General features: G+C 47.1%; 1 protein-coding gene across 1 annotated transcript in view; it reads right to left on the bottom strand.

Annotated features, from left to right (window-relative positions):
- Positions 1-2,179: 2,179 nt before the first annotated feature.
- MEIS1 (Meis homeobox 1) overlaps positions 2,180-26,601 on the bottom strand; it is a 165,498-nt gene continuing 141,076 nt past the window's right edge. Inside the window, exon 13 of the mRNA XM_038551464.1 lies at positions 2,180-2,334. The gene's annotated coding sequence lies outside the window, so the exon portion shown is untranslated. The remainder of the gene's footprint in view (positions 2,335-26,601) is intronic.

Raw genomic sequence — 26,601 nt, 5'->3', positions numbered from 1 at the left:
GCTCCTCGGAGCTCTCCATCTCTCCCCCATCAGGAGTCCACAGAAGCACAATTTCAAATCTCTGATAATCGCCCTCCACTACCTGGAGGGCAACGTAAGCCTTTAACTTCTGTCTTTGCGCCTTAAATACAAAAGAACCCCACTCACCCACCCAAAGCATCTTTCGAACCATCTTCTCACCCTCTGACTGCAAGACAGAAGCATTTAGACTGCATTTAATTATCTCCACACGATCAAAGGCTGATTAAATGAATCTATGCCTAGATGGGGGTTTTGTTGATAATATTGTTGTTGTGACCGCTTCCTGGTGAAAACGTACTTAGTGAAAACACAACAGCTCTCAATTAGGCAGCTGGGTGACTTATAAATATATATTTATGTTTGAAGCCTAAGTGGCCATTGGCTTCCCTACTGTTTTACTTAGCTAACAAAACAACTCTATCAAAGTAAGTATTATTCCAAAACCCAACTTCCTGTGCAGAATGCTCCCATGTGCTCCATCAGTCTGGCTCTCTGATGAACTACATCGTTTCTTATAAACTGTCCATGGCCCATAAATTTCCAAGCATAAAGGCTATTACTGTGCCGTGCAGATCTGCTGAGAATTTGGGCCTTTCGAACTCTGTTTTACCTGGTTGAAAATGAGACGGGGGGAGAAAGTCCATCTGCAAACTTCCTCTTTTCCCTCCTTCCCAGACCCACTCCCATTTTGATCAGAGAAAATTATTTAGTGCGTACAAGACTGGAACAAGGGTTTATTTTGACTGATTCTAAGCCGCTTTCTGCATCAAATGAGCGTTTTCTTTCTGCAAATGCTACATTCTAGAAAAGAGAAAAGAGATATGGGGGCAATTTTCTAATTAATCTGGGAAGCGTGGATTGGAAAACTCAGAAGGTTAAAAAAATCTTTTGTGTGTGTGTGCTAGCTAAATAATTCTAGATAATAGTGGAAGAGGAATCACAGGACAATGCGTTAGAATTCCAGGGAATGGCTAAATCTGATCTCTATCAGTACAAAGTTTGTACTCAAGACCATAAAATCATCAGAGAATGTAAGGCTGTGACCACATTTCTAGCCTAAAAGTGAGTAACATTGTCCAACAGCATCCTGATCACCATCGGCATCACCTGCTTACCTTTCTGCTTTACAGTTTCCCGCCGGTTCCTATCCATAATCTCATTTGATCTTTATGAATAGGTCCAAAGGATTTGGGAGAAACGGGGCACTGACATGTCGTCGTCCCTGAGACTTCTTGACAAGTCATCACCAACTTCATTCAGTTTCATTTAATGATGAAAACAATGCTGGTGATATCGATAGGAGCTAACCCTGCAGCGTGACCTGGAGACCAGGGTATCACTAAGCATTTGCACAAAGGAAATTAAAACAGAAGCTGATGTTTTCCAAAGCTAAACCACTTAAGATTTATCAACATTAAATCTGACAGTTTCAAGAGCAAATTAATACGTCTCAGAGTTTTTATGGCAAAAAGGAGGATTCCCCAAGGGAAGGAAGGAAGGGAGGATGGGAGGAGAAGGAAGGGAGGATGGGAGGAGAAGGGAGGGAGGAAGGAAGGAGAAGGGAGGAAGGAGAAGGAAGGGAGGGGAAGGGAAGGGAAGGGAAGGGAAGGGACAGTGACAGGTAAGGGAAGTCCGTTAGGGACTGTTGTCCGTTCCGCTTATGCATTCTTTCAGTTCCTTTCCATGCTTATACTTCCTTTCCGTGCCTTCTTTCCTTTCGTGAAGGTTCCTTTCCTGTGCCTGACCTTCCGCTGTCCATTTCCTTTCCGCCTTTCTTTCTTCTCCTTCCCTTCCTTCTTTCCCTGCCGGTCCTGTTCTTCGCCGTCTGCCTTCCCTCCTTCTCTCCCTTCTCCTTCTCCTTCTACCCTGCTCCTTCTCCCTCCCGCCCTTCTCCGCCGCCGCTCACCTTCCTTCTCCCTTCGTCTTGCTAAGTTCCTTCGGGGAGGAGGGTAGGAGAAGCAGGAGGGGGAGGGACGGAAGGAGAATACTCTGTTTCAGACACGACATTTCCAGGGTTTCTCCTTGGCTCAGGAAGCGGTCTCCTCTCTCCTCTCTCCTCTCTCCTCTCTCCTCTCTCCTCTCTCCTCTCTCCTCTCTCCTCTCTCCTCTCACCATCCCATCCTCTAAACTGGAATCGGCCTTTGCCCCTTCACACTCCCATTCACTTCTCATTAAGTAAACAGAGAGATGCTCGTGCTGCTGTTGGTCTCTCTGACATAGAATTTACTGTTTGGTTGAAGAAGTCTTCCTGGCAAGACCAGGAAATGGTGGTTGTTGGTGTGATGTGTTCGGCCCAACGAGGGCTAGTAAATTCTGGGGAGAAAAAGAGAAGTTTTGCTTTCTGAGTCCCTTTAAAACCATCAAAAACTTTTTTTCCAGGCAATTATGATCCTAATGAGGAAATGGTCAGCAAACAAAGTAACTGTATCTAATCTGGAGGATTCGAGGTAGAGGAGAACACGGAATGAAACACCATCTCAGCATCTCAGTGTCTGGGTCTAAATATTTCTTTCAGTGAAGCCCTACTTATTAAATTTCTGTTGCCTTTATAATATCATGATAGTCTTCACTTTCATTTCTGGAAAAATATGGTTTATTGTGCTATATAACATGTACTCCGCAACACGTAGGATTCAGCAGTGCCATAATTTTTTCCAGATGTAATTTCTCTTCCCTATTTATATATAGGACTTTAACTAAAACTCTCTTTCTAGGCAAATATTCGAAATTAATAATATAATTTTTAATAGGATCACAACCATTATGTGCTATTGAATGATCTGTAAAATCTCGTCATAAAAAATCCCAGGTGACTGAAATAAGATGGAAAAACTAGCACAGTAAGTTATTTTTCATTGTTTGCTCCAGAATTCCTTCATTTAAAGTGCTTATTATGGTGTACGAGATGAGGTTGTTCTCTCATGCAGGTTTTCTTTTAAAAAGATCATAAAACCTCACTGTGAATATTTAACTGAAGAGTAATAACATAGTGTCAGATACTTACACAGCATCATGGTGTAACACTCTGCATTTTGACATCTGTCCAGACAGATGTTTAAAACTTAAGTTCTTCAAGATTTTTTTTTTTTTAAGTTTCGTAGAAAAAGATCTGGGAATCATTTTTTATACCAAACCTACTTTTGTGTTACAATTTCACTGTCAACAATTCAATTAATTGAAACGGAGACAGAAAAGCCAGTGATTTATATAGGCCCTCTAAAAAGAATTTGATCAAAAGGGGGAAAAAAAATCTACAATTAACTTTTCTTACTGACACACCATCATCAATCTCCTTGTCTTTTCACATGGTTTATACATGCATATGTAAAACAGTTTCTTATTTTGATTTTTTTTCCCTTGATTTGATTATGGCAAGTAACTTGATCTTAAAAAGGAATCATTAACCTTCAAAGCAACCAGAGCCATGTTTTGTGAGGAAGTGTTTAAAAAGTAGCCCTGAGTTATCCTCTTCATATGCCATAATGCCGCTGCTAAATATGAATGTGATATATTTCTTTTTAATTAAAAGTAGTTGTACTGTGGTGTGATTTTTAATAACTTCAATGTCTTCAGATTTCTACATTTTAGATTCATGTTGAAACTTGTACACCTCCACATGCTGATTGCAAAATTCATTACCACGTAAATCATGTTTTAGTGATCGTCCTTTAAACAAAGTTGGTTTGATTGCGAAGTGCTCGCTGGTTGGCTTATTTATTATGAAGGTTTGTCAGGCAGAGCAGTTAAGTTAATCAGTACCCAATAAAAGATTTAAGCCGATAGATATGTCACCCAATTTATTACGAACAAAGGTTTGGGGCTTCTTAATAAACACTCATGAAAACATGCTGTAATGGTGACTTTGGAAACCTGATTTCCATCCTGCGTGCAAAGTTGAAAGGAAATTCCCTAGTTCTGTTGAAAATCAAGAAAACCATACGTTATTTTCCTGAGCTTTATTATCTGACTAGATGTCCATAGAAGATACTTAACTTGATTTGCTTTGGAATCAATATGCAGTTTGCTATTTCTGTTTTCCTCCACTGCTTAGTGCGCCATCACTTACAATAGAGGAAGTCTTTCACTTAGCCCGGGTCTCTTGTAGGCTTAGGATATCGGTAACTTCCAACGAGGTTAAGCGAACTCACTCTTGGAAGGTTTGGATGTTACCATCTTCTTATTGGGTATTTTATGGAAGAAAATCCCGGTGCCAAATGTAACTAGGGCTAAATTCACACTGCTGGGCAAAAGCCCCCTTTTTTACTCCACTAGATCATTTTGGAAAATAAGCAAAAGTAGGAAACATGGTGCCTCTAACAGTGGAATTTATGTGCAAGCTGTGAGACTGAAAAAGCTCTGTCTCAGTCTCCTCATTTTTAAAATGGTACTAGGGACAGAGGAAGGATTGAAGTTGATCGCTTCCAAATTCCTGGCAAATACTGAAATTGTATGATCTTATGAATCCATTAACAGTCCTCACTCAATTCAGTGGAGGAGACATTTTCACCTCCAAAGCTGATGCAACCCCATGCCAATGGTGTATTATCAACACTAGTAACCAGAAGTGATTACTCGGTACTTACAGATCCTGTTCCCTCAGACAAAGTTAAGGGAAGCTTTATGGCTTTTGTCTAGAAAGTACAGTTCAATCTAATTTACGATTGGAAAAGACAATCAAGGTTTAAGAGCAGAATTAATATTCTCACCCATTTTTGCCTGAATTATTCAGATGATTGCTGAAATTTTCACTTCCTTTTGCCAAGATCTCTAAATATTCTCTCCATATTTGTCTCTATATAAGACTTTGGGGATGAAGTTTGGGTGGTGGTTTTTTTTGTTTGTTTGTTTGTTTGTTTTGTTTTTTGTCTATTTTAACTCCTGAAGTCAACAAACGAGACACATAAAATATTTTCAGCAAAACATTATCTTTTCCTAAGGTATTTAGTAACTATAAACATAGTAACCAGGGACCATGACCTTTGGCTATCTTTAATCACAGTTGAGTGGAAAGCTCATTTCTATCAACTCTTGTTCTTAAGTACAAAACTATGTCTTCCTAATACACTTTCCACTTATGCCCAAAGTTCAGTACATCAGAAGGACAGGACTGTCTTGTGTCAGTTTTGAGCTTGATATTCAAATAAGAATGGGGAGGGGAAGTCCCTGGAGTAAATCTTGACTTTTGTTTGATGCAATAATTTTTATGACAAAAACATTATACTCCTTCCAAATCCATTGGTAGCATGACCTTGAAGGGTGTGCAGTCTCTGGTGAACTTGATAGGAACAGCTTTAGAGGAGAAAGACCCTAATTTCTTCCAAATGCATCCTTCTCTGAATGAAAGAGTAAGAAGGGGAAGGGGGCAGCCATGAGTATGTGCCAATGTGTTTTAACTGCTCAAAGTGCTTTAGCTCAAAAAGATGCTAAAGGATATAAAGGTCCAAAATATTCAACTGTGCATATTTCCATGATACCTAATAATTTGTAAGGTAAGCACATTCAACTAAACGCTGAGCCAGTAGGCTCAGAGCTTTGCAGGCTTTCCCAGGACATCAAGATTTGCCCAAAGGAAGCTAAGCATATTTTTGGAAACTGTAATTAGAATTGCCTTGTTGCGTATAATAGAAAAACACAAAATAATGGTGACAAGGAAAGAAGGAAGGAAGGAAGGACAGAAGGAAGGAATAGAAAGGAGGAAAGACAGGAAGAAGAAAACAAGGAAAGGAAGAGGAGAGGAGGGAAGGAAGGAGAGGAGGGAAGGACGGGGCCAGGGGGAGAAAAGAAGGAAGAGAGGGGGAGAGAGAGGGTGGGAGGAAGTTCATTTCCTTCTCATGTAAAAATGAAGGTAGGTGGCCCAGGATCGGTCAAGCAATTCCAAGCTGCCATCAGTCTCCTGTCTTTCTGTCTACCATCCTTGACTTGGTTTTCATCATCAAGGTCAACTCATGGTTCAAGACCGCTGCTAGGACTTGAGCTATTATTTCTCAGTCGCTGAGCTAACAAAGTCAGAATAAGAGGACAAAAGGGTTTCCTCCTAACTGAGTCAACTCCTTTTAAGCAGCTTTCCTAGAATCCCACAAAGCCCTTCTGCTTGTTGGCCAGACTGGGTCGCATGATCACACTGAGCTCCTTGAGAAGCTAGGAACTGTCTCTAACTCTGGGGGGCAAGACACCTGACTCAAGTCCTCTTTGTCAGGAGAGGGAAGTAGGTACTGGAATGGACAAGAAGCGGCCTCTGCTACAGGAACACTCAAACCACTAGGGTGTGAACTATTTTTCAAGGACCATTCCAAGAACACAATTTTCTTTTCCTCAGAAAGGTTGGATGAGGTTTGCCGTTGAAGGCTACCCCTAATGCCAACCCTGTGGAGTATGGGTAGCAATGGGTAGGATGCTAAAAGTCGTAGGGGCTGGACCTCACTGGAGTCTGGTAGAAACCAACTTCCATGCAGTAAAATCAAGTGTGCATCTGTTGCCCATTCTTCCAACTCACTGGAGATATCACAGGGGTGAAAATTGAGGTGTGGCGGCACCAAACACCCAGAAGGTTCTTTGACACATATGTTAAACACAGGGCACAGCACAGAAGAGCAATAGGGCTGGGGCCTTGGACATTGCACAGACCTGGTTTGCACTGGGAAGTCAGTCTTACTCCCTAACCCTCTTATCCTGGGTTTCTTTGCCTCCAAAACAAGGGAGAAGTTGGCCTCATAAGACTACTTATAATACTAACGTAGACACTACACAGAGCACACACGCTCAGTAAATAGTAGCTATTAGGACTAACATTATGCATGTGTTGAACCTGCTTTAGAACCAGATAAGCGACCAAACGCCCCAGAGATACGGAGGGGGGTGTTCACTTTGTTTGCCTACTAAGTACATGTCTCAACTTTTCCCTGTCTTTTCTCCCGCACTCTTACTTTCTGCTTCTAGCTCAGGTTTTTAATTCCCCCTTGCCACAAATTAAGGCTTTCACTTGCATCTACTTGATAATATTACGTAGACTCCTAATTTACTAAAAGTGTATGTTCTAAGAGTCATAGTTACAAGAAGAAGGAGAGCATAATGATTAAGATCTTGGACCCTGGCATCAAACGCGAAACCCCAGCATCAATATTTAGTCAAAAGTCCTTCCTTACCTTCTACGGGGCTCAGTTATCTCATCTGTATATTGGAAATAATTCCTCTCTCATAAGTAGCATGTGTCAAGCACTGAGGTCAAAGTCAGGCACATGGTGTGCACTGAATGGTGGTGATTGTTATGCTGTGGGGAGGAAGCGAGGGAGGGAGACGTCACAGTAATTGGGGCCTCCTCTACGCCAGGCATTATGCTTTATATTGAAGTTTTATATTGCTTTTACTCCTTCCACTGATCCTACAAGTTATGAACCTTTCTTTAAAAAAGATTTTGGGGGATCCCTGGGTGGCGCAGCAGTTTAGCGCCCGTCTTTGGCCCAGGGCGCGATCCTGGAGACCCGGGATCAAGTCCCACGTCGGGCTCCCAGTGCATGGAGCCTGCTTCTCCCTCTGCCTATGTCTCTGCCTCTTTCTCTCTCTCTCTCTCTCTGTGTGTGACTATCATAAATAAATAAATTTTTTAAAAAGTTTTAAAAAAAAGATTTTAGGATGCCTGGGTGGCTCAGCGGTTGAAGCTTTGGGCCAGGGCATGATTCAGGAGTCCTGGAATCGAGTCCCACATCAGGCTCCCTGCATGGGGCCTGCTTCTCTCTCTGCCTGTGTCTGCCTCTCTCTCTCTGTGTGTCTTATTAATAAATAACTAAAATCTTTAAAAAGGGGGGGAATGCCAAAAAAATAGAAATAAAAATAATTTTTAAAATATTTTATTTATTTGAGATTGAGAGAGATAGAGAGAGACAAAGCATGAGGAGAGGGGTTGCAGAGGGAGAAGCAGACTCCTCTCCAAGTAGGAAGAGGGATTTGGGCTCAATTCCAGGACCATGAGATCATAACCTGAGCTGAAGGCAGATGCTTCACCGACTAAGCCACCCAGGTGCCCCAAGTTATGATTTTGGAATCACAAAAGCACTTGCCAAAGAGAGAGAACAAATCAATCACAGCAGCACTATATGGACCCAGGTCTGTGTTTCCAGAGGTCATGCTCTTTCTAGTCATTCACTGGAAGGAAGCTGGCATACCAATTTCTAATTCAACCTCTCTGTACCCCAAAGAGGCAGAGCAAGATTTTGGGCACAGGCTATCACAATTACTTTCAGTCCTATATTGACCTCAAGAGAATGTTTTCAACTCTTGACATAAATAAGTCTTCTTTTAAAAATGCAGTTTATCATCCAACTTATTTTATCATCTAATTTATTTTTAACGTCAAGAGAGTTCAATCGCAATGGAATTTTAGGAAACCTATCGCCGGTGTAGTTATTTTACATTTTAATTTAAATGCTACTTTTATTGTGCCTCCAATTAAAATCTCCTTTATACGACTATCATTCAAATATTACACTTGGTCCTGAAATAGTTAAGTAAGATGGACATTATTTTTTTAATGAAGCCTCTCATGTAAGAAATATGTGTATTTATAGATCTTCTGGTAATTCTCTACATTAATTCCTTGACCTCAAAGGAACCAGAGAAGGTCAACAATTCTTGTAATGTCCCTGAGTGGTACATTTTCATCTCTACCTTAGCTGGAAAGTATATAAAAGCACAGGCAGTCAGGAAGCACCCACATAGCTATCCAGCTGAGTGACCCCAAGATGCAAGTTAATCCCTCCAAGGTCAATTGTAATTTATGTTCAATTAACTGGCTCAAGAAGCCTGTTTTAGACAGAAGCCAGAAATTAGGAAACCCATTGCTTCACTTTCCAGTGGGGAGCACTTCTGGAAAAGCCACCTTCGGGGACCCAAAATGAAAGACCCTCAGCAGGCTCTTCCTTTGAGTGAGCTTTCAGTCTTCTCAATGGACTACAGGGACTCGCTCCAGGGATATGCTAGAACCAGGGAGGATTTGGTAGGAAAGTCTGTTGTTCCTGAGCTTGGCGAGTGAAGAGGATTGCCCTGCTCAGCTTCCATTCCACCATGGAAAGTACCGAGTTAAGCCTCCTCTAGGACACCCAAGAAAGATGCAGGAGATAGTAGGAGGGCTTCCTGCAGGCCACACCTGAGAAATTTGAACACCAAAAGAAGTAAGACAGTAATGAAGCAGCACCCACTAAATAAGAATCCATAAGTCCATGCTGATAGAAATAAGTGAATAAATGAATAAAAGAGGGAAAAGAAAAAGCTCTTTGTTTTAGTAGAATGCCAACTGATATATTGGGGCACCCATGAGGCTTAATCGGTTAAGCCTCTCACTCTTGATTTCAGCTCAGGTCATGATCTCAGGGTTGTGAGATCGAGTCAGTCTGCACAAGATTCTCTCCCTCTCCCTCTGTCCCTCCCACCACAGGTCACGTGAGCTCACTCTCTCTCAAAAAAAAAAAAAAAGAAAAAATGTCAACTAATATATTAAAATGATGGAGTTAGAAGATCATCAATGAATGTGAAGACCAGTGAATAAAGGTTTGATAAGGAACAGGATACTACATAATAATCTCAAACTATCTCCCACTTGGCAGAGAACACCTTAATCAAGGGAACAAAGTTAACGTCACCACGGCAGGGACAGGCATCACGGGCCAGCTGACATGACGGCCACAGGGCACAGCCTCTCCTGTGTGGTGATCCTGCCAAAAATGCATCACCTGAATCCAATCATAAGGAAACATCAGACAGACCTCAATGAAGGGACATTCCACAAAATAAACCGGTCTGGACACCTCAAAAATGTCAGGGTCAGGAAAGACCTCGGTACCGTTGGTTCTAGATTTAAGGAGACGAAAAGAGAGACAACAAGTAAGATGTAATGGAGGACCCTGGATTCGATGATTCGATTCTAGGTCAGGAAAAAAAAATGATACAAAGGATGTCATTGTGGCAATTGATGAAATTTGAATGGATGAAAATTGAGTGGATAGAGAACAGTATTGCATCCATGTTAAATTTCCCGATTTTAGTAATTGTTACGTTTTGCAAGGAAGAAAAAAATGTTCCACAGCACAGCTGGAATCAGAGACCCTAGGAACTCGACAAGCTTTCAGAAAGGCAGCCATGGGGAGGGAGCCCTTCTCAGCACACTTTGAGATGACACAGTCCCGTACATTGCATGTAACTTGACATTAGGTTCTAGAAGATACCTACGGGAGGTAACATTTATATTAAGAAATTAAACCTTGGGGTAATTAGTAGGAAAAAAAACCACTGCCTGATATAAGATTGAAAGCAAAAGTCAACCTCAAACTTCAATAGACCCTGAAACACGGCAAAGCACAGAGTCCAGCTACAGGCCCTAATCAAAGGAGAGCTCCTCGCCTTCACTGTGATCTCCCTCCCGAGGGCAGCCCAGGGGCTACTTCATTTATGATGGGAGAGGGCAACGTAAAAGAGCCATCAAGTTAAACCATTTGGTGGCAACTGCAGTAATGAAAAGATTTAAATTTATTGTATGGCAGGTTTTACAAAGCACCACAGGTGATTGGATGACGAAGATGTGAGACATACACAGTGGAATACTGCTCGGCCATCAGGAAGGATGGATACCCACCATTTGTATTGACCTGGATGGAACTGGAGGGTGTTATGCTGAGCGAAATAAGCCAATTAGAGAAAGACAATTATCATACGGTTTCACTCATACGTGGAATACAAGACACAGTGCAGAGGATCATAGGGGATGGAGGGGAAACTGAACAGGACGTCATCAGAGAGGGAGAGAATCCATGAGAGACTCTTAACTCTGGGGACAATCCGAGGGTCACTGGCAAGGAGGTGGTGGGAGGACGGGGTAACTGGGTGACGGCATCAAGGAGGGCACGTGATGTGATGAGCGACCCGTGCACTGTTGAATTCCACACCCGGGACCAACCCTGCGCTGTGTGTTGGCTGCATGAATTTAAATAAATAAAAAATAAAAAGCACCACAAAGACATTCTTTAATTTTATTCTCAAAAACACCCGTAAGGCAGGCTTGACACACAGCATTCATCCCTATTTCACAAGTGAATAAACCGATGCTCACCATGACTGACTTCACCCAAGCCGTGTAGTAAGTGAGAATGCCAGGATTCATTCCTAGAGCCTCCCAACTCCCAGTCCCCAGTGTTATTCCCAAGAGCAATGACAGAAAGCTTCACGGGACATAAACACTTAATAAACATCCACCTCTCACCCCCATCCATCAGGTTCAGTACAGCACCTGCCATTGTTTCTAAGGCAGACTCTACAATTCACAACAGATCGTTCTAAGTCAACAGTGACTAACAGAGTCACAAAACAAAGTCGGGGCTGTTTTGGGTCCTTCTGCATCATTTCTGGGAGACTCTGATACCAACACATTATTCACAGAGACATACAACCTGATGCCATGGAGAGTCTCTTGTCAACATCATGTGCCTAAGAGAATTTTTGAAAATCATTTTTAATTGAAAGTGCCAAACGTTAGAATCAATCCGAGCTGTTTTAAATACTAAAGAGAATTAACCAGCCAGGATGACTGGCCTAAATTTCACAGGGATGAAGGGAGTGAAACCATTAACTTAACCTTTGTGTTCAGATGCAGGTTTAATCCCAATGAAACGTGAAGAAAACGCGGCCTACAGACTCCATAACCAAAACTGCATTTAAAAAAAAAAAAAAAAAGAAAAAAAAAAAAGGCAGCACTGTCCTTTGAAACCTACTGGATGTTACAAACGACTCCAGTAGCGTTCAGGTGGGTGCGGATGCACGAGGCGGTGGACGAGTTTCAGAAAAGCCAGGGGCAGAGACGAGGGATGAAATCACCTCCTACGATCAGAACTGCTAAAGGGTTTGATAAATTTGGTAAATAAACAAAATGGAGGTAAATGCAGGATTTTCTTAGCAGACCTCTCGCACGTTTGTTTTTATGTTAAAAAAAAAAACAAAACTGATGCGTCTACTATTTCTCCAACAGTTGAGAGATCTGAACTAACTGTCCCTGTCCTGGTTTGCTAGTGCTGCCCTAACAAAATACCACCGACAGGGGCAAGGGGAGACAACACAGCGGAGGTAGACAACAGAAATTTATTCTCTCGCAGGTCTGGTGGCGTGGAATCCAAAGTCAAGCCATCGGTGGATTTGATTTCTTCCAAGCCCGCTCTCCTTGGCTTGTCGATGGCTCCCTTCTTCCTGGATCTTCACACGGTCCTCTTCTCTGATGTCTCTTCTGCGTCCAAATGTCCTCTTCTTTTAAGGACATCAGTTCTGTGGGGTTAGGGCCCACCCATGTGACCTCATTTAATAAATCTTAATTACCTGGTTAAAGGCCCCAACCCCGAATTCAGTCACATTCTGAGATATTGGGAGTTACGGGCTTTGACGTATGGATTGTTGGCGGGGGAGTCCTGAGGTGGGGGGGGACACGAGTAAGCTCATCAACACTCCTGCGGCCTGAAGCCTCAGCCTGTTCATGGGAGGTTTGGATCCAAGCTGCAGCAAGCTTCAGGTGTTGTACTATATGTTGGCAAATTGAATTTAAATAAAAAATGTATAGGGATCCCTGGGTGGCGCAGCGGTTTAGCGCCTGCCTTTGGCTCAGGGCACAATCCTAGAGACCCGGGATCAAATCCCAAGTCGGGCTCCCGGTGCATGGAGCCTGCTTCTCCCTCTGCCTATGTCTGTGCCTCTCTCTCTCTCTCTCTCTGTGTGTGTGTGTGTGTGTGTGTGACTATCGTAAATAAATAAAAATTTAAAATAAATAAATAAATAAATAAATAAATAAATAAATAAATAAATAAATAAAAATGTATATATTAAAAAAAAAAAAAAAAGATTTGAGTGGCTTCCCAAACCAAGCTGGGTTTCAGATTTTCCCCAAACCGGTGTCATTTGAGTTCCCCTTGGACCCTGTTTCTGTCCCACACTGTAAGTTTAGAGGTAGCGGTTTGCTCCGATTGCAACATTTACCTATTTGGGAGCTTTCTAATTTCATTTGGTTCAAAAAGACAAGGGCAAGACGCCAGATATTTACTTGCATCTGCTCACTGGAGCCCATGGCCCAGCTGGCCCTGTTACCAACCAGATCATCATTTCTCTTTGTTTCTATGACCAACAAATCAAAAAGCTCCCGGGTATAAAAGTACACGACTCAGTCAATGACAAAGACAACGTGTTCCAGGGGCGTGCCCTGCGCAGAGCGTGTGGGTAGGGCCCACCACCTGCCAGTGGGCTGGTGCTGTGTGGGGACCTCCAGGGCTCCGCTCCTCATCTCCAGGCACCTGGAGGGACTGCAGCCTGGAGTCCCTGTTCCGCATGATGACGGGTTACGGACCCACCAGGGAAATGGGTGACTCTGCCATTTGTCAATTTTGTAAGAGGAGAGAGGGCGCCTGGGTCCATGAGGTGTCTGCCTTGGGCTCAGGGCGTGACCCCGAGGTCCTGGGATCGAGTCCCGCATCGGGCTCCCTGCGGGGAGCCGGCTTCTCCCTCTGCCTGGGTCTCTGCCTCTCTCTCTCTCTGTCTCTCTCATGAATAAATAAATAAAATCTTAAAAAAAAAAGAAAGAAGGAAGGCAGGAAGGAAGGAAGGCAGGCAGGGAGGAAGAAAGAGTGACTTTGTTCATGGGCAGCAAAGTCCTCCACCCAGCAGGTGACCCTGTTTCTGGCAACCCTGCGGCTGAGTTTCAGTTCTGGTTCCTCACTGGTCTGTCCAGAACGGGGGGCCCTGGGCAGGATAGATGGGGGGCGCTCCGAGCTGAAGCCCGGCCACTCCCCTCCATCTTCATATCTCAGCGAGGGGCAGCACTCCCCGCATCTCTAACCAGAATGTGAAGGCCGCCGGGCGTGGGCCACCTCCACTGTGTCCTCGGCCATCCCGGGCCTGGAGCCAGGACACCCCTCCGCCCAGTCACAGCTCAGTTCCCTGTTACTGACCACCTCCTTCTGGCAACTTCGACACTTCCTCATCTTGCCGCTCCCTAGACAAGTGTGGGCACATCCTTCCCGTCTTTGAACTCGCACTTCCTTCCCCCTCCATGTTCCCTTTATCCACAGCCCTGCTCCTTACCCTTCTCTCTCCGTAAACTTGCATCACTGACGTGCACTATCCCGTCGGGGTGAGGTGTCCGGCATATGCGACCCCCGTGTGTGCTGGGAGGTGACCACACAACAGGGCCAGTCGACGGTCATCACCACATGTAGTTACAGAACACAACAGGATCGCCCAGGGTCACTGTGCTACTCATTACGCAACTGTGACCTACGTATAACTGGAGGTCTGCTCCTTCCAACCCCCTTCACCCAGTTTGCCAACCCTCAAGCCCCTGCCCCCTGCATCCACAGTCGGTTCTCTGTAGCTGTGAGCATGGTTTTGGGGTTTTGGTTTTGGTTTTAGATTCCACCTATAAGTGAGATCTGACCGTCCGTGCCCTCCTCGGCCTCACCTAGTTCCCTTGGCACAATCCTCGCAGGTCCATCCGCGGTGGTGCAAATGGTGAGATTCTGTTCTTCGTTATGGCTGAGTCATACTCCACTGTGTGTATCTCCACCCACCTATCCACCCATCCATCCAGCCACCCACCCATCCACCCATGCACCCACCCATCCACCCATCCCTCCATCCACACATCCATCCATCCATCCCTCCATCCACCCATCCCTCCATCCATCCATCCATCCATCCATCCATCCACCCACCCATCCATCCATCCATCCATCCATCCATCCATCCATCCATCCATCCATCTATCCATCCACCCATCCATCCATCCATCCATCCACCCATCCACCCATCCACCCATCCCTCCATCCATCCATCCATCCATCCACCCATCCATCCATCCACCCATCCATCCATCCATCCATCCACCCATCCATCCATCTATCCATCCATCCATCCCCATCCACAGACCTGCAGGGAGCAGCTAGGTCTTGGCTATTTGTAAATAAGGCTGCAGTCAACAGGGGGTCGCAGAGATCTTTTTGAGTCAGTGTTTTTGTGTTTTTCTGATAAATACCCAGAAATAAAATTCCTGGATCCTGTGGGAAGTCCATTCTTAGCTTCTTGAGGAGCCACCATACTGGCCGCACCCACTCACTCTCCTGTAAACCGTGCAGGAGGGTTCTCGTTGCGCCACATCCTCGCCAGCACTTGATACTTCTTGTCTTGTTGAGACTGGCCGGTCTAACGGGCGTGAGTTGGCGTGGTCATCTCATGGTGACCACGTGGTAACAGGCGTGAGTTGACATCTCATGGTGACCATAAACTTTTTGAACCTGATCCCGAATGACCTTATCTACTCCAGCAGCTCCTCCCAAACTGGCATCTTCCAGACTTCTCTACAAAATACAGACCCAAGTCTTCATCCTCCTAATGAGCGCCTCTAAATCTTATCTTATTGATAGCCCATAAGCATCTTAACACTAACGTGCCTAAAGCAAAGTTTTCGTCTTTCTTTCTAGTATGTCCCTTCTTGTAAAGGGACCGTCCAACCAATGGAAGCACAACCTGCCTAGCTTTCCAGACCACAATCTTGTCATTATTTCCATCTTCTCTTTATGCCTCGCCCCACCCCCCCACCCCAGCATTCACACTAGCCTCCCGTCTCATGGGTGCCTCTCCATACACTCCACTCTCGCCCCTGGTCCCCGCCATGCTCACGACAGCCTCCTGGCTGGTTCCTGTCTCCCACCTGCTTCTCCTACCTGCCTCAAACTGTCACTGACGAGGTTAACATCCATGAGATCATGGACCAAGCTATTCCTATTTTGTGGGAGTGGGGAAAAGTCTCAGAGTTAGCCCTCCAAGCGTGGAAGTGGCCCCCGGAATGTCTCCGTGGAGTTGGTGAACAATTTCTAGCACGTTCCCGAAGATGACTGCATCGGTGTCCTCACTAGTTCTGTGGCTGAATGAGATCCTGGTCTAAGCGAACCCAAGGTGGCCAAGGGGGCTTCCTCGCCAGCCCCCTAATCTGAACTCCCCTGGCCTCGGGGCCATGACGCTCGCCCACAAGTGGAGCTGCTACAGGTGCCACCAGTTATTTCACGTCCTCAACGTGACAGTTTCCAACTCGCGGCCGCCTACACCTCCTCCTGGCCCTCTGCTGCGGCCGCACTGGCCAGCTCGGCATTCCCTACATGAGCCCCTTGGTCCCCAAGCTCAGGCCCGTGCCTGGGGCATCCCTCCCCTCCTTCCACAGCCCCAAACCAACCAACCAACCCCCAAATGAACAATAACACTCTTCATTTGGAAGAAGAGAATAAGAGCACGTGCACATCACGTGGGCCTGGAAACTATGGCGCCCCTGGAACTGGGAGCTTCGAAGCTGGCGCCTGCTCTGCGCTGCAGGATGGGGACCCCGATCTTGTGTTCCCTGGGTCCCTGTCGGCTGGTCCCTTGCTGGCTTCGGCCACAAGCGGTACTGCTGACAGTAGAGAGACAGGACCCCCGAGTTCTCTCTCCTGTAGCTCCTTCGTAGCCGCAGCCCCGCTGGGCTCGCCCGGCCTGGTTATTCCTTCTACCTAGTAACCCCTGGCCTCTGGCAGCTGCGCCCTCGTCCTTCCAGTTAACATGGGACCAAAGCTCCTTGTGACGGCTCAGTGTTTGGTCCCTTATTGCCACCTGGCTACCTTCGCAGCCTCTGTGTCCCGTGTAGCCAATCCCCCTGCACTAGACTCTCCCTCGTGTGCGCTCACAGTGGCTTCCGTTCCTTGGCCTAACTCAGATGTGAAAACACGTCCTGATCTCTACCTCGCCTCACCCTGGCCTGTCACAAAGGCTTCTGGGGGCTCCCTCTCCCCAGGTTGTGGGTGTGACTTTGCTCCCACAGCACCCGTGCATACTGCCAGGGGTTGGGATTGTGACTTTCTTATCCGCCCCACCCTTCAATGAGCCTTTGAGGGCAGAGACAATGTCCTGTTAATCCCGGTGACCCCCGTGTCCCGCTCACTGCTCAGGGCACATTAGGTGCTCAAGAGTTTATAACACACACACACACACACACACAATCTTTTTTTCATTCTTAAAAAGGATTCAGCGTAATATGCTAGGAATCTATAAAGAAGTAAGGCAAGAGCCTGAGCAGAATAATACGGAATTTAAACGAAAACTAGCGTATCTGTGGATTCGTTTTCTTCCACTAAAGGGGAAGGTTCCAGCCGTTGGGCTCCGCTCTTCTCTTCGCGCTGTTTCCAGCCTCCTGGATCGCTGTCCATGATTAGGGGACAAGTCACCTTTCATTTCTGTGAAGCCACTTAATCGAAAGATGTATTAATTGCTCTCGGCTAATTCTTTGGAACGACGAGGGACCGTCATTTTACTCCTGGTGGCCAGATGGGGAAAATCAAAGCAAAACATCTCAGAATTCTTAGAGGCCCGTAGAGACTTGAGGACAGAAAAATATCTCTTAGGAGTCAGGACTCCTCTGGAAAGAACTCTGGAGCTCTTGGAGAGGTGGACTTTATCCCAACAGCCCATAGAATGTACTGCAGTGCCTTGGCGTGCTGTGCTCTGCGGAGTGATTCACGAGGCAGAAATATATATATATATATTTTTTAATTTATTCATGATAGACATAGAGAGAGAGAGGCAGAGACACAGGAGGAGGGAGAAGCAGGCTCCATGCAGGGACCCCGACATGGGACTCAATCCCGGGACTCCAGGATCACGCCCTGGGCCAAAGGCAGGTGCTAAACTGCTGAGCCACCCAGGGATTCCGTAAGGCAGAAATATATTAATGTCACTTAGTGATTGGGAAAAAGATCCGACGAAGATAAAGCGCATCATGCTCGAGTTATGGAGTCAGGACAACTACACGGAGTGCCGAGAAGTCCGGCCACTGCGTCAGCACCACCCGCCACCTGCACCCCAACACCCCTTTCCAACGTGCGCATAGGTCGGGGACGACAGCATTTCTCTCTCTGGGTGGTATCGGCATGGACATCTTGAACTCAACACACCGTGAAATCTCTGACCATTAAGCTTTAACATAGAGTCAGGGCAGCACCCCTTAACAGGGAAATATTTTTACTGCAAAGAAACCCTCAAAGAGGCCTCTAGTCACCTCCTGAAGCCTGTGGAGGGATGTGCAAAGAGATGTCATTCGCCCTTGATCAGAATAGCGTGTTTCATGTTACAGAATGTGCCTGGAGCCGCCTTCGGGCTCTGGGTGCGAATCACGGGTGGTGGCCGTCTCGGCGAGGTCCGGCCCAGGTGTGGTGTGAGATGCCACAGGTGCCACTGCAACAGAGTCACCACTGTCTTCCCGGAACGAGCTCATTTTCAATAGCTGAGTGTCCTGAAGGGAGTCCAAGGGCGCCCGGCCTCCGGAAGGTCAGTCACTGCGGCGTTAGTGGCGTTGGGTTACTCCTCACGGGTTGCTGCGGGGCTCTGGGTCTTTAACAATGTGAGTCCAGTGGAATAAGGGCAGTGGACATTGAGTCAGACACGGTGACACGACGACACATCTAAACTGCCCCGGCTTACACAAATGCCACAAATTCGACGCCGACCTTGAGTCGAATGCCATTCCCGGCCAACTCCACCCCGGGCTTGCTTTGGAGACGTTTTCCTTAAAACAAGTAGCTAGGACTTCGGTATTTTCTTTGTAAGACCCTTAGAGCCAATTCCCACTTTTTTTTTTTTTTTTTTTGTGGTGAGGGGAATGGATCTTGAACCAGCTCATGTTCCCAGGTTTTTTGTTTTTGTTTTTGTTTTTTTTTATGTTCCCAGTTTTTGTAGGTAACTTCCAGAACACGTCTCTTACTTCAAACAAGCTCCTACAGCCCTTTACTCGGATCCTCACATTTCTATCTCGATGCGATTCTCCAAAGATATTTCCTTCTAACACGAAAATTCTATTAATTTCTAACTCCTTCATGTGACAACCAAACATGCTCATTTCCAAAGGAAAAAAAAAATCTGGATGGAAAACAATATGTTAAAATAGCACATTGCTGCGTGTATAAACAATATGTCTATTAAACTAAAGTGTCATATAGTTTGCTGAAATTTACAGAATAATTCATCACTTCCTTATAAAGCCTTACTTTTTCCCTTAATGAACACTGTTTTATTTTGGGCAGACCGTGTTATTTAAAAATGACAAACATGGGTTGAACTAGAGAAATAATGTTTGTTTGAATTTAATGCATTTGAAAAGATTTTTTTGAAGTAGTCTCTTCATTTTAATCTAAGGGTGAATAAGTAAGTACATCTCTCTGTTGCAAAATCAGGGAAATGCAAGCACTTAACATTCCTTGGCATTAATTCTTATTGTCCAGGCATCAAAAGTTGATTAAAATACTAAAATTATTTAAGTTTTTAAACTTTCCATATGGAATCCTAAAAGGGCGTATTTTTTTTTCCTGCCAGACATATTGAGATGAATCAAGCTGAATGATTTTAAAAATTAACTTTTTAAAACTTGATAGTTACAGATGTTTTAATCTTTGGAAGCCATTACATGTTCATTTTCCTTTCAGCATTAATTACACATAATGACCTCTACCTATCATATACTTTGGAAGAAAACTACATTTGCTTACATTTTCCACTGCTTTTAAAAATAAAAATAGCTTTCATTATTATCAAAAAGGACAGACTTTTTAATTGTTAAAATTTTGGTATTTTTGAAGACTTGTCTTTGGCTATTCTCACTGGAAAGTTCTATGGTGAATAAAACTGCTACATAAATTCCCCAAATAATAGCTTAATTACTTATAAACTCTGGAAACAATTAGTTTATCATCCTTTGAAGTGAGTGAGGCAACTTGCCAGGCTGAGAGCAAAACGCTTGTCACTTGTTCATGTAATGAGCTTAGTTTCTTTTTGTTATTTTAGATTATTTGGAAAAGGAAACTCAGTGGAATACACTTTAATGTTCAAAAGATTAAAAGTTGAATCATTCACTTCATAAATGGCCTCTGCAATAACACTTAATAAAGTACAGAAAGAAATATTGAAGGCTCTGAAGATTATAATTTATGTGCTTATGGAAATCATTGAAACAGATATTCTGGTTCAAAGATAAAGTTGTGCTCGAATGACACCAATATTGTAAAAGATTGACGAGGACTGTCCTCCTTCTCAGCCTCATCATATCATCCCTCCTACAAACCGCCGAATTACAGAAGCAGCCTCTTCTCTCCCTTCTCTCAGATCCCCCTTCCCTCCTGGCTCCCGCCCCAGCACCCGCACCCCGCTGCTGGCTCCGGGTCCCCAGCCCCTCACCCCTTTCCCTCTCGCCCCACCCGCCCCCTCCCGCTTGCTGGCTGCTCTCCTCCCGCCCAGTCCCCGTAAGGTGTAAAGTGTAAGGTGTAAGGTGTAAGGTGTAAGGTGTAAGGTGTAAGGTGTGCTCTCTCCCCGGCAAACCCAGAGGAAGGGAAGTTCTGAACAGAAGTGGTGATTGTGGGGCTGCGACACTCTATGTCTGAAGGTCACCCCAAAAATGAGCTAGAAGGCAAGACACCCAGAAGAGGATGCTGACTTCACGTTGGGGGGGGGGGTTGGCCGGGCTGAATTGTGAGGTGCAGGGCGCAGGTGGGGGGAGAGAAGTCCCCGGGGGGGAGGAGGAGGAGGGGGAGGAGGAGGAGGTCGGCTTCTCAGAGGCGGGGTGACTGTTACTGCAGCCACCAGCAGCGGGTCACCAGAGCCAACACCTGAGGCCTCCGCCCGCCCCCTCCTGACCTTGGCGGCGGGCGAGCCAGGCCCGGGGTCACTCCATCCCTGACTGTGGCTCCGTCTGCCTGGCTCGAGGGAGGGAGAGAAACTGAGGCCAAGAAAGGCGGACAGGTCCCCAGGGGAGTCCGGGCTCCTTCTGGCTCCCCTTGGGGCCTGTCAACCCGACGGACCAGGACAGCCAACTTGGGCACCATTTCGCAGGTTTCCAAACGACGTCAGCAGGCTTCCCAGGGCGGCCCCTCCTGGGAGTCCTACCTACAAACCCACCTCCCCTTTGTCGCCGCGCCCCTGGCCGCAGTCCCAGGGGGTCAACCTGCTTTGGGGAGGTGTCTGCGGGTTTCCCCCGGCCTCCCGCCCTCCCCAGACCCGTGTGTCCGGGAACCGGGAGCCGAGACAGGGCGGTCACTGCTGTCATCAGGGGACAGGGAGGGCCACCGGCAGGACAGCTGGGTGGGAAGGGGAGGCCGAGGGAGGAATCCCCGCTGCTCCTGGGGAAATTCATATTCCGTGTATGTTCCCCTCACACCTGAGATAAATCCCGCGGGGCCTACCCACAGAGCCCGCAGCACTTATTTATTTGCATGTCAGGCTCATAATGCGCTGGAAAGCAAGACGGATCCTCCAGGAGGGGAGGAGATGAGGCTCACCTTTCAGGCGCGCTCTCTTAAATAAAAAAGAATTGTCCAGCTGGGCGCCTGAGAATTTATCTTGAGTTTGTGGTCATTATCTCTATTATATAGCCCCGGCAATAAATAAATCGGGTAGTTACTACCCAACAATAAAACTGTAGTGTATGGGACACCTTACTATTACTTTCTTAATAATCTGCCGTTTCTTTCACTTTAAATCTTCCCCGTCTTGTCTTCGCACTTGTCTACAAGGATCTATCTTCACCCTCCAGGTACCAGACCGGCTCGGTTCATTTTTATATTTTGTGAACACAATAAGTTTTCCTGTCTAGACTTTCTGTTTTTCCTCCTATTTCTCCGGCTGCCTAATCCGCTTCAAGACAAAGGGTCGGGCCCGGATCAAACGTCTTCCCCGCGCCCCTCTGCGATCCGTTAGGCGCCCCGCGGGCCCGGGGACGAAGCCCCCCCGCCCAGGCCGCACGTCTCTGTAGGGTCTCGGGGTGGGGGGCGCCGACTCCCCCACGGGGTCCAGGGAAGGTAACCCCGCGCCCCCGCGCATCCCCGGTAACGAAGCCCCCCCCCCAGGCCGCAGGTCCCCGTGGGGTCTCCGGGGATGGGGGCACCGAGTCCCCCACGGGGTCCAGGGAAGGTGACCCCGGTGCCCCCGCGCATCCGCGGTAACGAAGGCCCCTCCTCCCCAGGCCGTAGGTCCCCGTGGGGCCTTGGGGATGGGGGGCGCTGACTCCCGCATGGGGTCCGGGGAAGGTGACCCCGGTGCCCCCCTGGGCATCCCCGGGTACGAAGGCCCCCCAGCTCCAGGCCGCAGGTCCCCGTGGGGTCTCAGGGTGGGGGGCGCTGACTCCCCCACGGGGTCCGGGGAAGGTGACCCCGGTGCCCCCCTGGGCATCCCCGGGTACGAAGGCCCCCCAGCTCCAGGCCGCAGGTCCCCGTGGAGTCTCAGGGTGGGGGGCACTGACTCCCCCACGGGGTTCGGGGAAGGTGCCCCCCGCGCCCCCGCGCATCCCCGGTAACGACGGCTCCCCCCAGGCCGCAGGTCCCCCTGGGGTCCGGGGAAGGTGTCCCCGGTGCCCCCGCGCATCCCCGGGAACGAAGGCCCCCCCATCTCCAGGCCGCAGGTCCCCTGGGGTCTCGGGGGATGGGGGCGCCGACTCCCCCTCGGGTCCCGGGAAGGTGCCCCCGCGCCCCCGCGCCCCGGCCAGCCCCCGGGTGCTCCCCAGCCCCCAGGGCGCCGCTGCGCGCACTGTCCGGCTCCGCGGCCTCCGGGCGCCGTCGCCCCACCGCCCGTGCGCCCCGCGGGGGTCTGGGGGCGCGGGGCCGCCCCTCGGCTCCTCCCGGCGCCCCCATCCCCGCCGGGGCACCGCGCGGCCCTTGGAGCCGCCCGCGAGGTCGGGCCGCGCTCGGCCGCTGAGACCCCGCGGAGGCGCCCCGGGGGCGTGGGGGTCCCTGCCCGCGCGCCCCGCCGGCCTCCCCCGCGCACCTGGGACCGGCTCCCGGCGGGCGGGGGGCGCTCGGGGAGGCGGCCCCGCGGGGAGGGGAGGGGAGGGGAGGGGAGGGGGGCAGCCTGCGTGCAGCCCCGCGGAGCCCGAGCCGCGCCTGGCTCCCGGAGCGCCGCGTCGGGGCCGGGGCCGGGGCCGGGGCCGGGGCCGGGGCGTGGGGGGGGGGCCGGGGGCGGGGGCCGGGGCCAAGGGGCAGGGTAGGCCGGGAGAGAAAACAAACAGCCCCGCGTCGCCTCCCTTTTGTCTTTCTACTGCTTGTGCCAAGAAACCTCCTGGAGCCACAGCGAGCCCCCGCCGGGCTCGGGGGCGACGGTGGGACTGGGACGCGGCCACCCTCGGGCCCCAATGGGGGGGGGGGGTGCAGAGGGACGGGGGGCCCGAGGCCGGCGGCGGATGCTGCAGGGACGATGAACTCCTCACCTTTCCTGCTCCACGCGCCCCTTAGAGCATCCGCGCCGCCGAGCGCGCGTCTGCAGCTCGCCGTGCACTGCGCTGGGCTGGGATAAGGGCTTTTACGACTCGGAAACCGGCGGCTGGGAAAATATTCACGTTTGGGACAGAAAACATTTTTTATTTATACCTTTGACATTTAAAAGAGCAGAATTAATTTGTCCTGTCTACATTAGCATTGAGAGAAAGTTTCAGAAATCCACCCGGGGAGCGGGGGGGTGGGGGGGGGAGGAAGGGGGAGAGAAAAAAGGAGAGGAAAAAAAAAAGAAGAAAGAAAGAAAAAGAAAAAGAAAGAAAAGAAAGAAAGAAAGAAAGAAAGAAAGAAAGAAAGAAAGAAAGAAAGAAAGAAAGAAGAAAGAAAGAAGAAAGAAAGAAAGAAAGAAAGAAAGAAAGAAAGAAAGAAAGAAAGAAAGAAAGAAAGAAAGAAAGAAAGAAAAGCTAGGCTTGGTTTTTCTTATTTCAGATCTGTAATCAATCATGGAAATAGGAGGCAGCAAAATTGTAAAGATTCGATAGATTAAAATGCAAATGAAAGGTAGAAAAAGAAACATTAACATGGCGATCAAAGATTTAATAACCGTAAATCAGGTTGTTTTTTTTTTTTCTGTTGCAGCTGCAGTTTGTGTGTGTGTTTATGTTTTAATCATGTTCGTTCCATAAATAAATAATTTCTGAAACGAGACTAATTTTTCATTATTTTAACCGTGGGCTATAACACTAAATATTAAAAATAGAAAACGTACACGGAGCCAGATCCCCAACCAAATAAGAGAAAGACTTGTGTTGATTGGTTAAAATCAAAGGGTTCCATTTGTGTGTTCTGAAAAAGGGTATTATGCTAAAAAATTCTATCTCGACTGACAAAGCCCAAAGTTTATTTTCCCTTTAATATTTTATGTTAACGACAAGATACCATTTATATTAAATATATGCGCTGCTGCATATCCATTTCACTTTGAGCACTTTCAAAGAACGAAAGTGCCAGAATATTTAAATAATACAAAACATATATTATTTCAAAGTGATTTGATAGAATTGCTGGAAAATAATACTTTTTAGAAGAACCCGCCTCCTAGGGAAAAATGAAGTGATACTTCGACACAGTCGAAACTTCTCTTAGTTTTATCAGTAAAGTTATTTTTCCAAATGGGAATATTTCAGCCCTTTGTTATCGTTAGCATTCGATTTAAGGTTTCGGGTCAAGGTGTCAAATTATAGGAACACACTCTGTTTTATTTAACTACTCATTTTCTCATTCGGTGAGAGCTTTTCATTTAGATCTTTTTATTTTAAAATGTTGATGTATATTGTGGATTTAAAATTATTTCTAAAACTTGAAAAATAAGCCCACAGACTCGGTCGGTCTTTTCTTCCCTTCCTTCTCTCCTTTTTCTTTTCTTTCTGTCATTTATTTTTTGGGGGGGAGGGGGGTGGGTAGTCATTAACATAAGGAAAATTCATCTTCAGAAGACTGGGAACTTCTCAGTCTTTCTGGTAATACCGCCTTGCAATGCTTAAAATAAGCTCTTTGCTTTACTTTGTCTTTGGAGGGGTTTTTCACCCTAATTTATGGACGTGATGAACTAGAATGATCTCCATTTCTCCTCTTTCCACAAATTAAAATGATAACCAAACCTGGGATACTTGTTTCCTTTCTAAAACCTTTAAGTTAACTGTGAGCTGAGTTGCTGTCCACTCCCTCCCAGCCACACAATCACGTTTCCACTGTGACGGTGCAATAATGCATTTAGTTTAAAATTACACTTGGACCTTTCCTCCTTTGTATTTTTTCATTTACTTCAGTGCAACAAGATGACTTGATTTTCATGGGATTACATGAACTCCATTCAGCGTTGCTGGGACATTTCTGCTCAACTAAATACTTCCCTTAATAGACAAATGAACTTCTTTTTATTTGCTGGAGTTTGTAGAGGGTTTTAGATACAGAACGTGCAACTGATTTAGTTATTGTTGTTGTGAGAATCGAACAGGCACAAAAGTCATTTATCTAAACCGAAGAGATATGAGTCTGTAAAAGCGAGCAGCGAGGGCAGAATCGTGGGGAATTATCTCAGTTTATAGCTCTTATTAATTAAACCGGATGTGGTTTTATTCTGATCTTTTAGTAGCGACCTTGTTAAATGCTCCCAGATACCTTTTACCCACTCACCCCCATTTTTTTTTCATTCCTTAGAGAACTTGGGTCCCTTGTTGTTGGGCGCTGCTTTTTTCTACACTATAGCACTAAGCAGTTGCAGTGTAAAATCGCGGGAGGCTACAGACGACCGCACCCCTCTCAGGAAAAAAAAAAAAAAAAAAAAGGAAAGAAAGAAAGTAAGAAAAGGGAAGCAACCTTCTCCCATTCAGTTTCAGCATCTTGTTTCGTTGAAATGCAAGACAGGTACTTGATTTAGCATTTAAGCAAAAGGTTACACAAACCGCGTTTTAAAAAGTGTTGGGATGTCCGACAGGGTCAGCCCCAGATCAGATCATTTTTTGAATGCAGACCTAAAGATAATGAGTACTTGTTGTATTAAAGGGGACAAACAGTACTTTGGCTTCCTCTGACCCCAGAATGCACGGCTCGGTTTCATTGATCATCCTCCTTTATGAGATAATGCAATTACAAACATCAATAAGGGGCTGCAAGGGGAATCATTATGCGGTGACAGTGATAAATGACGGTGCAGAAATAGCATGCTTTTTCCCCCCTAACAATCCAGGAGCCCAGGGGCTCCGGGGGCTGAACACAGTCGCCAAGGAAACAGATGACATCCCAAACGGCACCAAAGGAAAAAAAATGAACAGTCTTTCTTTGCCTTTCACTCTTTTCCGTCTTCCAAAGAGTTAGTTTTGGCTCAAGCAGCAGCTGCCACACAGGCATTTCGTTATTTCAGACATTAAAGACGGGAGCGGGCGGTGGGAGTCTCCTTCTCCCCCATCCCCACCCCCAGTAGATAACACACAAAGCGGGCCCTTCACAGTTTAGGGACCACCTGAAAAGGCACCTCTGGAGAACGCGGTCGGGTGGGGTACGTGGGTCCGCACAGCCCTGGCCTTGTGTTTCCCCCGCTTCCACGACCGTCCGGGGGAAACTGAGTCTCCAGGACGAGCTGGCGCCTCGTGGGTCGGCCAGCGGGGACGCGGCGCGTGGCCCGCCTGCATCTCCCCGCGGTGCCAGACGCCGCTCGGAGCCAGAGTTGGGGGGCAGGGGGGGCGTCTGCAGGGGCGCTTGCAGCTTTGCTGGGTCTCCCGGAGGTGGCACCGCCCAGGGG

Source organism: Canis lupus, chromosome 10 (assembly GCF_011100685.1).
Source record: "Canis lupus familiaris isolate Mischka breed German Shepherd chromosome 10, alternate assembly UU_Cfam_GSD_1.0, whole genome shotgun sequence".
In the NCBI taxonomy this organism is placed as follows: domain Eukaryota; kingdom Metazoa; phylum Chordata; class Mammalia; order Carnivora; family Canidae; genus Canis; species Canis lupus.
Note: the sequence above shows the minus strand (reverse complement) of the source record. Positions and strands in the feature narration are given on the sequence as shown.